This window comes from Carcharhinus amblyrhynchos, chromosome 27 (genome assembly GCF_965287045.1).
Source record: "Carcharhinus amblyrhynchos chromosome 27, sCarAmb.v2.hapA, whole genome shotgun sequence".
NCBI classification, from domain to species: Eukaryota; Metazoa; Chordata; class Chondrichthyes; order Carcharhiniformes; family Carcharhinidae; genus Carcharhinus; species Carcharhinus amblyrhynchos.
The window spans coordinates 3820052-3833961 of record NC_137350.1 but is presented as its reverse complement, the minus strand read 5'-3'; the positions used below and the strand labels follow the sequence as shown (position 1 = coordinate 3833961).

The 13910-nt window shown below is 44.3% G+C and overlaps 1 protein-coding gene across 1 annotated transcript in view; it reads left to right on the top strand.

Moving 5' to 3' along the window:
- The first annotated feature begins 3759 nt into the window (after positions 1-3759).
- Positions 3760-13910, top strand: part of tlk2 (tousled-like kinase 2) — a 159145-nt gene continuing 148994 nt past the window's right edge. The window contains exon 1 of the mRNA XM_080213883.1: positions 3760-3845. The gene's annotated coding sequence lies outside the window, so the exon portion shown is untranslated. The remainder of the gene's footprint in view (positions 3846-13910) is intronic.

Below are 13910 nucleotides of genomic sequence, written 5' to 3'. Positions count from 1 at the left end.
CCACATCATGGCTCTGGGGACACAGGTTTCAAATCCCACCATGGCATATGGTGAAATTTGTATTACTAACATCTAATGATGACTGTGAAACCATTGTTATTGTTGTAAAAACCCACCTAGTTCACTTGTCCTTTAGAGAAGGAAATAATCGTCCTTACCTGGTCTAACCGACATGTTACTTCAGGTCCACAGCAATGTGGTTGACTCTTAATTGTCTTCAGGGATGGGCAATATATCAATAAATGCTGACAGAGCCAGCAATGCCCACATGAATGAATTTAAAAAAAATCTAAGTTGATGATGAAAATATATTGAAACTGATAATATCCAACTTGTCTGCATTATTCAACACAAAATCAAAAGAAGAACAAATCTGTATTTGGTGCGTGTTTTAGAAAGCCCCTCTGGAAAACAAGTCCATCCAATTCAAAACTGGACAGGTGCCAAATGGGCTTTGTACAGCATGAACTGCAGTAGTTCAGAAAGGCGGCTCATCACCATCTTCTCAAGGGCTATTAGGAATGAGCAACAAATGCTGCCCTAACCAGCAGTGCCCAACTCCTTGAAAGATTTAAAAGAACACTATTTGGTGGATCAGGGTTGGTTTTGTTCTGAAGTTGGGTTTTTGGTAAAACATTCATGGAGCAGATAGTGTTGCATATCACAGAGAGCACAGCCATGGTCACAAAAGTGAACAAGGATCAAGTTTAATCAAGCTTGAGAACTGGTGTTTGTTCATGATAAAAATGCATTTGAAAACCACCACAGCCAACACCCTATGTGCTAAGGGTGACGTTAAATTTAGGATCTATCTGCCCTCAGGCAGACAAAGAATCCCATAACATTCTTTTGAAGATCAAGGGAGTTCTGGCCAGTATTTATGCGCAAACAAACATAATTAAAATGGATGTGTCCGGTCTTTGTGACATTGCTGTTTATGAGACCCTTGCATGCAAATAGGCTGCCACCAATGCACATGCCAACAGTGATTATATTCTCCCCCCACTTCCCAAAATAAGGTTGCCAGTTGTGATTAAATGTATTCATGGAGGTTTCATCACATCACAGGCCTCACATTCCAGTCATTCATGGCTAACATACCCACCCTTGTGATATACTGCCTTCCTACACCAATTGGAAAGCAAAACAACTCATGATCCAATGGCATGATGTTTGACTGTCAACCAGCTCTTTTCCCTACTTTTAATAGTTTTAAAGCTCGCAAAGAGAAATGCTCGATCTTTAAGTGTCCTATGATTTTTTTCTTCATGATTGCACATAGTGTCCTGAAGATTGATATAAACGCAAAATACCATGGATGCTGGACATCTGAAATAAAAACAAAGTATCGGAAAAAACTTAGCAGGTCTGGCAGCATCTGTGGTGAGAAACAGAATTAACCTCAAGTCCAATATGATTCTTCCGTTCTGAAGAATTATAGTGAACTTGAAACATTAACTCTGTTTCTCTCTCCACTGATGCTGCCAGACATGCTGAGTTTTACTCACACTCTGTTTTTACTCCTGGAGATTGATCTTTACTTCCTGGAGGTTCCAGGCTAGTCCTCGAGGGCTGGCAACCTAAAAAGTTGATCCTGCAGTTATGAAAGGTGGCATTTCAAATCAAGGCTTTTCTTCTTTTCTAATAGCAAATGGAGGTGGGGAAATTTCCAATAATAAAGAGGTTTTTAGTGTTTGATTGGCATTTAGTCAAAAGGATGTTTCAAAAAAAAAAGTTGGGTGGAAACTGCCAAACCTTGTCACCAGAAGCTCAGGACAAGAACAGAAAGTGCTGGAAAAACCCAGCAAGTCTTGTAGCATCTGTGGAGAGAAAAACAGTTAACATTTCAAGTTATACAAAATTCATCTTTGGGTTCGGAAGAACTCATCATCTTGGGGTTCGGAAGAACTCATCATCTTGAAATACAAACACTGGGTGGGATGTGCTGGCTTCCCCTCGGCATTTCAACTTGGCGGTGGGAGGCGGAGCGCTGTTCACTGGCAGCAGGATCCCTGGTCCTACTAGTGTCCAATTACCAATAAACCACCCCACACTGTCAGGGAACCAATGGGCCAGGAAACCAATGCCACAGGGCGTGCCACCAGGGGGCCCAGAGAATCTCACCGGTGTGACTGAGCAGAGAATTCCAGCCTCTTGTTTCCCTTTCCATAGGTAGAATCCCTACTGTGCAAAAGGAGGCCATTCAGCCCATCTAGTCTGCACAGACCGCAATCCCACCCAAGCCCCATTCCTGCAACCCCACATATTTACCCTACTAATCCCCTGACTAGGGTCAATTTAACATGGCCAATCAACCTAATCCACACATCTTTGGACCACGAGAGGAAACCGGAATACCCAGAGGAAACCCACACAGACACAGGGAGAAAGTGCAAACTCCACGCAGTGATCCGGGGTCAGAATTGAACTGAGGTCTCTGATGCTGAGACAGCAGCACTAACCACTGTGTCAACCTGCTGCCGAGTCATATTGTCTCAAAACTTGGAACTTGGTCTGGTCCTGCCAGACATATTGAAGAAGAGTCACCATGTCTGGCAGTGCCTGTGAAGAGAGAAACCAAGTTCAAGTTTTGAGTCAACATGACTTCTTCAGTCAGAGAGAGACAGCGGCAGAGGTGGGGATTCTTTGGTTGTTCGCTAACGGGATTCTCTCGTCCGGCTGCAGCGAACGGAGATTTGGCCGAGCACCAAAGTCTGTCCTCTCACAGCAGTGGTGGGGCTGAAGAATTCCACAGTAAGAAGTCTCAACACCAGGTTTACCCCAATCCAACATTGGCATCTCTACACCATGAAGAATTCCCGCCACGGACTCAGTTTCTCTCCCTGTGGATGCTGCCGGGCCTGCTGAGCATTTCCAGCACTTCTTGTTTTCATTTCAGGTCTCCAACGCCCACTGTTTGGCTTTGACCAGAGAAGCTCAGGATGCCCTTGTCAGGCGGACACAGTATCAGTGGTTAGCACTGTTGCCTCACAGCGCCAGGGACCTGGGTTCAATTCCAGCGTCTGAGTGGAGTTTGCATGTTCTCCCCGTGTCGGCGTGGGTTTCCTCCAGATGCTCCGGTTTCCTCCCACAGTCTGAAAGACGTGCTGGTTAGGGTGCGTCGACCGTGCTAAATTCTCCCTCAGCGTAACCCGAACAGGCGCCGGAGTGTGGCGGCTAGGGGGGTTTTCGCAGTAACTTCACTGCAGTGTGAATATCAGCCTACTTGTGACACTAATAAATAAACTTTAAACTCTTGGTGCTGTTGCCTTCTTGAGGTGGGTTGGTGCCCCCCCCCAAAAAGGCCAGAAACAATTGGAGATTCCCTGGCGGAGGCAGAGATAATTGGCATGAAGTTTGAATTTGTGCAGACAGAAGGTTAGGGTTTGGGTTGAGGAGAGAGTCGGGGGGAGGAGGAGGAGGAGGAGGGGGGGGTGAAATGCTGGTGTAATCTCGCGAGAGGACACTCTGCTTTATTGTTGATTAACTTTTAATCGCGCGGCGGGCCCGCTCCCGGACAGGGACATCCCCGCTTTAAGAGACACTCACCGCCGGCCTCCCGGGCCCATGTCGCGCTGCTCCGGCCGCCGCCGCCAGGCCCCCTGAGACTCTCTCCGCCCGTCCGCCAGCTGCCGGCACTGACTGACTGACTGACAGACAGACAGACACTGCCCTCCCGCCTGGACGCCGTCCACTCCCTCCCTCCTCACCCCTACCCCACACACCAACCCCCCCCACCCACCCTCCCTCCCTCCCTCTCTCCCTCTCCTCGGCCTAGCTCCGGTCACAGGCCAAACCCGCCGCCCGTCTGAGGGAGCCGCTGGGCTGGGCGGCAGCAGCTGCAGGTAAGCCGGGGAGGGAAGGTTGGAGTGAGGGCTAGGGGGGAGGAACAAACCAGGCCTTGGGGAGAGGAGTCTGCCGGCCTCAGCAGCAGGTGCCCGCCACCCCGACTCAGACTGTGAGCGGCTGCTGAGGTAAACTCCCAGTCCGAGGCCTGAGGCCTACCCTTCTCCCCCCCCCAAGGGGATGAGTGAGGGTGGACAGCCGCTGGGGATTTGGTGTGACTGGGAGGTGTTTTATTTCGGGCTCTGTATTTATTCCATCCCCGGGGGCTGGTGGCTGAGGGGGTGGGGGGGGGGCGGTTGATTGCCCTCACCCTCAGTGTGTCCCAGCGCTGCCAAATAGTGTCCGCAGCCCAGGCCGCTGCGCATGCGATGCCGGGGGGGAACGGCAGAGGTTTCCTGCATTGAGCGTGCGCAGAGCCGGCTGGAGGGCCGGTTAGAGCTGAGCGCATGCGCGGCCGGTGGCCGGGGCTCAATTGCGGCTGCGCAGCCGGCCCTAGTGGCAGAGTCCCTGCAAAATAGTGAGTTTGCTGATTGTCTCTCTCTCTCCCCCTGAGGGGGAAAGGCTTCTTCATGGCAGCACTGAGCATGGGGAAAGGCCATCTCCCACTCCCCCCAATCCTTCATAAAACTTGTCAGCACATCCCCTCCCTTCTCTCTGGGTGGGTACACCTCCTCCTGTACCCTCATCCCCCTTCTCCTGACCCCACCTGCTCTTGCTCCCTCTTTGTTGCCCACCCTACCTAGTTGCACACATTAATTCCCCTTTTCTCAGCATGTAAAGGTCTGTAAGTATAGGACATCCTGCTCCATCTAAAAGTCAGAAAATCATTCTTCATGTCGTACTTTTGCCCATTTTTAAAGTACAGTACAAGATGGACTATATGCAGCGCTTGTAGCAGTGAATTAAATGATGAAGTGCAGTATTTCGGCCTCCTCACTTAAGATATCTTATGTCAAGTTTCTTTGCACTAATATTTCTTTATGCAAATATAGAAATGGGGCAGCACCGTGGCAGAGTGGTTAGCACTTCTACCTCGCAGCACCCGAGACGTGGGTTCGATTCCCGGTGTGAGTGATTGTGGAATTTGCACATTCTCCCGTGTCTGTGTGGGATTGCTTTGTGGTCCTCCCACACTCCGAAAGATATGCAGGTTAGCTGGATTGGCCATGCTGAATTTCTCCATAGTGTCCAAAGATGTGTAGGTTAGATAGATTATAGCCATGATAAATGTGTGGGTTTATAGGGATAGGACAGAGGAGAAGGCCTGGATTGAATATTCTGTCAGAGTCAGTGTAGACTTGATGGGCTGAATCCCTGCACTGTAGGGATTTGATGATTCTAACAGAAAGAAGAGGTGGCATCACATTGTAGGCTGGATACAAATGATTATTCTATGACTTGTATAGTTTAACTGTTTAAAGGACCATTTTTCACTAGGAAGTATCTGTATGTATACGCTGAACGCCTTTTAGTATTGTAAGGGAGAACGTTGATTTTGATTTATTATCATATGTATTAGTATACAGTGAATAGTATTGCTTCTCGTGCACCATACAGACAAAGCATATTGTACATAGAGAAGGAAAGGAGAGGGTGCAGAATGTAGTGTTACAGTCATAGCTAGGGTGTAGAGAAAGATCAGTTTAATACAAGATAGGTCCGTTCAAAAGTCTGATGGCAAAAGGAAAGAAGCTGTTTTTGAATTGGTTGCTATGTGTCCTCAGACTTTTGTATCTTTTTGTTGATGGAAGAAGATGAAAGAGAGTAGGTCTGGGGTGCGTGGGGTCCTTAATTACGCTGGCTGCTTTTCCAAGGCAGTGGGAAGTGTAGACAGTGTCAATGGTTGGGAGGCTGGTTTGCGTGTTGGGCTGGGTTTCATTCACGACTCTTTGTAGTTTCTTGCAGTTTTGGACAGAGCAGGAGCCATACCAAGCTGTGATACAACCAAAAAGGATGCTTTCTGTGGTGCATCTGTAAAAGTTGGTGAGCGTCATAGCGGATGTGCCAAATTTCCTTAGTCTGAGAAAGTAGAGCATTGGTGGGCTTTCTTAATTATACTGTTAGCATGGAGGGACCAGGACAGGTTGTTGCTGATCTGGATACGTAAAAACCTGAAACTGTCGATCATTTCTACTTCGTCCCCATTGATATAGACACAGGCATGCCTTCCACTAGGCTTCCTGATTGAATCTGCAAGGTGGCATTACTTGGATTGGAACATATTGTACATTTATTCCTGGGAAATCCTTTAATTTCACATTGATGAATGTAAACAGTGGACAGATTATCTTTACTTCTACTGCTTAATTGGGTCGACTGGACCTGTATTCAAAGCAATTTAGAAGAATGAGAAGGGATCTGATTGAAACGTATACAATTCTGACAGGGCTGCACAGATTGGATTCAGGGATGTTATTTGTCTGGCTGGAAGGTCGAGAACAAGGGGGTCACATTCTCCGGATGCAGGATAAACCATTTAAGATTGAGATGAGGAGAAATTTATTCACTGAGGATGGTGAACCTATGGAATTCCCTACCACAGAATAACGTCAAAGCCGAATCACAAATGTATATCTGCACTCTAAAGGTGTCAAGGAGTACAGGGAGAGTGCTGGAGTATTGTACTGAGATAGAGGATCAGCCACAATCTTGCTGAATGGCCTAATCTTGCTCCTGAAAATTGGTGTGCTTTTTGATGTGAATATTATGCATTTGTAAGGTTCATAAAATTTCTAACATCATTTATCAGTTGACTCTGAGCACAGCTTGTCTACAGTATTCTTTGTGGATCGTGGTTGTATGTGTTGAAGGTACTTAATTGCCAAGTTATTGGGCTTCTCGGCTAAATCATTGGGGAAAGAATCTTCTGAGGATAGAATTACATTTTTATCTACATTTACTGAAAAATTTGACTTTTGACTGTCAATGAGGGCTGAATATAATGTGGGAGTGCCCTTACTTCTGGTTTTAATAAACCTTGTGTGTAAGTTGTGACTCAAAACCAAGCTTTCATCCATTCAGCAGAAAAGATAGTGCGAGAGACTTTAAGGCCGCTGAAATTGAAGATGTACAAGACCTGTTTGCAGACTTGTTAGTGATGAGATTAGTCGTTAACAATTTTTTTGAGTATGAAAAGTCAGTGAACTATAAAACATTAGGTGTGATTGTCTTGGCAACCTTTGACAGGGAAGTTCTGTACCTTTGCTACTTGGCACAACTCCTGATAACTTGAAGCTGAAATGACAACTATTTTTGAGAGAGGTGAATGGGAAATGCAGGATAGTTTTCATATAAAACTGCAAGAGAACAGTTGTTTCCAGCTCTAATAGGACCACATTCGAGTATATTTCTTGAATTTTTTCTTTTGCCCATTGATTTGTGGGTTCGATCTTGTACCTTGTGTGGTCTATCTTTTACATTGTACATCAAATCAGGCTTGGATCATTGATCAGATTTAATTTCAGAATGTGAGAGATGTACCATTTGCAGGTAGAAAATTGAATCAATCCTTTGCTTTAGTGTGTTGGTATCATTATTTTGCCAGTTTCTAAATATGGTTCATTCTTGTTTTTTGACTGCAATGTAACAGGAATCAAAATAGCCTTCACAGAGGAGTCAGTTGACCAGTTAGGTTACCGAAGGGGTACAGAAAGTCAATTAAATGGTCTTGTGATCCTGTTGATTATTTTGGCTGTTGGGATGATGATGCATTTATGAAAAAAGATGTTCCTTAGGCTGTAACTTGTTGAAAGAGAAAAAATAGTTTGTTTGTAACCAGCCCATTGCAAGCGATGCACAGCAATTTGACATAACGCAAGGTCAGCTTGATTGGGGGTGGCGAATTGGCATTGAACTAGGAGTGAATGTTAATCTTGGAAGCTCTGTTTTATAGTTAATTCCACAGTTGTTGGTCATAAGTCGTCACTATACCACATTCATTCTGAAACTAGCACTTTATCCAGTGGTTTTTTTGCTGATCAGATTATAAGTGGGTTGACCTAATGATGGTGCAACTTTTTAATTCCATTGTTGAGGATGTTACAATGGAGATGCAGTGTTAAATTTAGTTAAGTTTGGTGTGTCTTGAGAGGCAGGGAGTGCTGATATTTTCTACTTTTTTATGCTGGCTTTCAGGAATCTTGAATAAGGAACTGTTGTGATAGAGGGTTGGTAATGACCCTTAAGATCTTGATCTGGAGAGATATGTCATTGACTCCACGGTGTCAAATATCAATTCTAAATTGATCCAGAAATGTATTTGTCTATATGAAGCTGGTTAGTGAGCCATAAGGTGAATTTAGAGTTCCTATTAATTTATATTTATATTTCCAGGCACATGTATGTCCCGGCGGCTGTGCTAATATCACATCTCTGCTGGGATGGCAAGAAGTTGCATTTTTGCAGTACAGCCACCAGAATTAATAACTTTGTGTGATCCTACCCTTTAGAAGACTTGGCTGACGTGTTAGATATTGGAATAGTCATTGTCAAAACTTTACATGTCTGTACAAAAAATCATGTGATCTGGCAGGAAGTTCCAGCAAAACAGTAATCTAGGGGCATCAATTTAAGTTATGCAGAATATGTGCTCATTGTTTCTTATACTTCCTGCAAAGTTGTAAAATGCATTTTTTAAATGTTCAACTGTGTCATTGATTAGGTAATCTGTGTTACTGTTGCATTTTTATGTTTTTAAAATTAGTATTGCTACTCCGTCAAATTATAGAATTTTTTTTACAAAACTCCTCCGATGATTGGAATTTGCTGACACAGAAAGGGCCAGGGCTCATTGTTTAGAGTATTATCAAGGCTGAAGAGGTAGGGGAAGGCACATGCTGTGCCTTCGAGGCAGGGATCAGCAGGTAATATGGGAATGGCATTTGTGACCAAGTAATCACGGATAAATTTTAGATGGCGTAAGTTTGAAGGACCTTTTCACAATCTCAATTGGCATGGTGGCACAGTGGTTAGCACTGCTGCCTCACAGTGGCAGGGTCCCAGGTTCACTTCTGGCCTCAGGTCACTGTCTGTGTGGAGTTTGCACGTTCTCCTGTGTCTGCGTGGGTTTCCTCTGGGTGTTCTGGATTCCTCCACACAGACACCTTCAGATATGCAGGTGAGGTTGATTGGCCTTGATAAATTAACCCTAGTGTCAGGGGGATTAGCAGGGTAAATGCACGGGCTCCAGGGATAGGGCATGGTTGGGATTGTGGCCGGTACCGACTCAGTGGGCCGAATGGCTTCCTTCTGCACTGTAAGGATTCCATGAAATCTGGATTGTCTCAGCTTAATAAGACGACAGTCAAGGTATATTGAAAAATGACGACATATTTGGGTAAGGTGTAATGATGGCCACAATTTTGAGATGTGGGTATGCCGGCGTTGGACTGGCGTAAACACAGTAAAAAGTCTGACAACACCAGGTTTTAGTCCAATCAAATAAATTGGTTGGACTAAAACCTGGTGTTGTCAGACTTTTTACACAATTTTGAGATCCAAGCCAAAGAAAAAGACTAGGTGACTGATTGAAATCGATCCAATTCTGTAGTATTTTTATTTGGGAATTTAAGAGCCTGATTGGACTACTAGCCACTCACTGACCTTTAGAACATATAAAAGTTGAAACTCTGATCACAATTTTCCAAACCACCTTGGATTTGAAAGTTGTTCTAGAGAATTGCCAATCTGTTCAAGAGGAAAGAAAGGAAAAGGCCAGGTAATTCTAGAATTGTCTGCTTAAACATCTAGCAGTCATAATGGAGGATAAAATTACTGTTGTCTTAAAATTAGACTTTCAGGTAGTTGTGTCTAGCAGTTTAAATTGAGTAATTTGAGAAGTGTGTGGATTATAAGAAATGCAGTGGATGCTTTCTTATAGCTTTATAAAAACTGTTTGACCTGGTGCCGCATAAAAGGATTGATCTTGAAACTAAGGAATATAGGACGCAACATAGCTAGATAAAGGGCAGTGCAGAGGCTAATGAATGTATTTCAGACCAGAAGGATAGGCTGTTGGGAGGATTGCCCATCTCAAATATATGAATGATCTAGTCTTGGGTAAAATGGGACAATATCAATTTGCTGGTGGCAGAAAAATATCTTGGGTAACTGAAGATGAGTCTAAGGCACTTTATCTGAGGACAAACTCTCAGCACGTTGGCACAGTGGTTAGCACTGCTGCCTCACAGCGTCGGGGATCCGGTCAAAACGGCTTTGGGTCACTGTCCTGTGGAGTTTGCACATTCTCCCCATCTGAGTGGGTTTCCTCCGGCTGCTCCGGTTTCCTCCCACACTCCAAAGATGTGGAGGTTTGGTTGATTGGCCATGCCAAATTGACCCTTAGTATCATGGGAGATTAGCAGACTAAATACATGGTTTTACAGGGATAGTGCCTGGGTGGGATTGTTGCCAGTGCAGGCTTGATGGACTGAATGGACTCCTACTGAATTGTAGGGATTCTATAAAATCGGTGAGCAGATTGGGCATCCAGATACCTGGTGAAATTTGGTAACGTGAGCTGATGAAAGGTGAAAGTGACAAATGCATTAAGTGGCGTAACTTTAAAAGGAATAGAGAGACTGAGGATGTTGAGTGTTCAGATGTACTTTACAATTGGGAGATCAAGTTGATATAAATCGTAAGTATTATGAATGTTAGATAAATGGTGACATCAAGTATACGAACAAAAGACTAAATGTATCCAAGTCATAGTGAGGTGGTAGTTACAAGGTAGTGTTTGGTATCGAGCATCTTGTATTAGGAATGAGGCCACACCCATGGAAAGAATTCAGAAGAGATTCACTAAGATGATGCCAGGAATGCGAGAGACTTGTTCAAAGAACATAGGATTTAGGAGTAAGAGTTGACCATTTGGCATTTCGAGCCTGCTTCACCATTCCGAAATCTAGTTATAGTCACAACTTCCCTTTCCTGACTGCCCTCCATAACCCTTGACTCCCTTGTGTATCAAAGATCTGTCTAACTCCACCTTCTGCCTTGACCTAATTTAATGACCCAGCCTCCATCACTTTCTGAGGAAGATAATTCCACAGACAGGTGATCCTCTGAGACGAAACAATCTCTTCTCATCTCTTCTTAAAAGTGAGACATCTTATTCTTAAACCTCGTCCCCATGTTCTGGTCTCCCCCTCAGGATCTTGTATGTTTCAAGCTGCCATGGTGGCACAGTGGTTAGCACTGCTGTCTCAGCACCAGGAACTTAGGTTTGATTCCCGGCTTGAGTCACTGTCTATGTGAAGTTTGCACATTCTCATTGTGTCTGCATGGGTTTCCTCCGGGTGCTCTGGTTTCCCCCCGCAGTCCAAAAGATGTGCAGATTAAGTAAATTGGCCATGCTTAATTCTCCCCCAGTGTTCCTGAACAGGCGCCAGAAAGTGGTGACTAGGGGAGTGCAGAAGCAGGCCATTCAGCCCATCGAGTCTGCACTGACCACAGTCCCACCCAAGCCCTATTCCCACAACTCCACAGTTTACCCTGTTAATTCCCCTGACACTAGGGTCACTTTAGCGTGGTGAGTCACCCTAACCTGCACATCTTTGGACCGTGGGAGGAAACTGGAGCACCGGGAGGAAACCCACGCAGACAAGGAGAGAACATGCAAACTCCACACTGACAGTGATTCGAGGCTGGAATTGAACCCGGGTCCCAGGCGCTGAGGCAACAGTAAAGTTTATTTATTAGTCACAAGTAAGGCTTACATTAACATTGCAATGAAGTTACTGTGAAATTCCCCGAGTCGCCACAATCCGGCATCCAACAAGCACGTCTCTCAGAATGTGGGCGGAAACCGGAGCACCCGGAGGAAACCCACACAGACAAGGAGAGAACGTACAAACTCCACACAGCCAGTGACCCAAGGCGGGAATCGAACCCAGGTCCCTGGCGCTGTGAAGCAGCAGTGCTAACCACTGTGCCACCCATATTGTATCTTTTATAGTTAATATTTTTTCAAGGAAGGAGGAAAAAAACTGCAGAAGGTATTCCAGATGTGATCATAACCAGGCCCCCTACAGTAAAACTTCCCTGGGGCACTTATCGCAAAAATGTGATCTGACGGAAGTATTCGAAATAGAAGTGTTCAATGGAGCTAATTAAAAGACACTTTCTACTCTTTGACCAATTGGAAACTAGATGTGATCAATTCAATTTCATTGAAAGAGGGAATAGGAGTTTTCTTCTTCAGGGAGTTAAATGCCTGCCTGGATACTAATCGAAGCAAGACCTGTAAATGGCTTTTGTTTAAAAAAAAATTTAATAAAGAAACATTTTGTAGTGAATAGATGAGAAGAATGGGATTTGCTAGACGGCTCTTTTATTGTGGACCAAGTGGCTTTCTACTCTGCTGTGTGGTTAAATCTCTGATCAGAACCTTCCACGTGCCTGACGAAGGAACACCGTTTCCAAAAGCTTGTGGGATTACTATCAAATAAACCGGTTGGACTTAAACCTGGTGTTGTGAGACTTCTTACTGTGGTTAAAACAATGCAGGATGTCCAAGCGTAATGTGATCCCCATTTTTAACAGGATGTCCAAGCGTAATGTGATCCCCATTTTAAAATCATCCTTTATCTTTCAAACTTCTGACTTTCTTCTCCATAGGGTCGAAGGGCAGCCCAAACTAAACCCAATCTGTGTTTCGATTCTTTCTTTCCCCTTTTAGTTCCTGCCCTCACGTGAGCTTAAAGAGAGGATTTGATTTGGATTTTGTAAAAGTGCTGGGAGACTTCCATTGACCTATTAACATGAACAAACTGATGACAGCCATTGCAACTCCAGCAAACCTAGAGGAAAATAACAATCTTTTTAATAAACAGAATTCCCAAAATTTGAGCATGAAAAATGACTCTTGCACCTACCGAGCGAATGGATATATTAGTAGGACATTCACAGAAACAGATTTGCAGCCCCCTTTTTATAAGAGTGATTTGAGGCAGTATGCGGAAGGGCCTGCTCATAAAATGAGCATGTTTATGATTCATAATTCTGGTCTCTTCTGTTTTGGTTCTGAAAGCTTTGCATGTTCCTACAAAGCCTTCATTTCATTTAAAATTGGTATATCAGCATTCTATTGTAGTTGCTAGTCAGTGAGTAAGCAGAATTCTCCTGTGTGTGTGTATGGTGTATGTAAAAAGGTGTTCACTAAGCTGAATGAGAAGAGTGCATTACTTAGGTTGTTGGTGGTCTATATTTGCACTCCAGTGATGTTTGATACTCGCAAATTAATCAACAGTTTCCAGGCCTCTTTTTTTTTCCCCAAGCTGATGAGCAATATTTATTACCTGTATCACTTGGCTTTGCTTTAACAAATCCTGTGAAGATTGCTCACAGAATGTATATGTTTGGTATAAATTCAATTTCCTAAAGCAGTGGTTTTTAATTGATTAACTCATTGGTTCTATTTGAAGGTTCACTAGGCTGATACCGGAGATGAGGGGGTTAGCCTATGAGGAGAGATTGAATAGACTGGGTCTGTACTCGTTGGAGTTTAGAAGGCAGAGGGGGGATCTTATAGAGACATATAAGGTAATGAAGGGGATAGATAGTGCAGAGGTAGAGAGATTCTTCCCGCTTAGAAAGGATAGAGAACTAGAGGGCACAGCCTCAAAATAAGGTGGGGGGGGAGCAGTTTAGATCAGAGCTGAGGAGGAACTTCTTCACTCAAAGGGTGGTGAATCTCTGAAATTCTCTGCCCATTGAAGTGGTGGAGGCTACCTTGCTGAATATATTTAAGTCATGGGTAGATAGGTTTCTGATAGACAAGGGAATTAAGGGTTATGGGGAGAAAGTGGGAAAGTGGAACTGATCCACTTCAGATCAGCCATGATCTTGTTGAATGGCGGGGCAGGCTCGAAGGGCTAGATGGCTGACTCCTGCTCCTATTTCTTTTGGGCCAGTGACCAAGTATCAGGTAGCAAACACTAAATATATTTAAATAAAAAGCAAAATACTGTGGAAGCTGGAAATCTGGTATAAAAACAGAAAATGCTGGATAACTCAGCAGGTCCGGCAGGGTCTGTGGAGAGAGAAACACAGTTAATATCTCA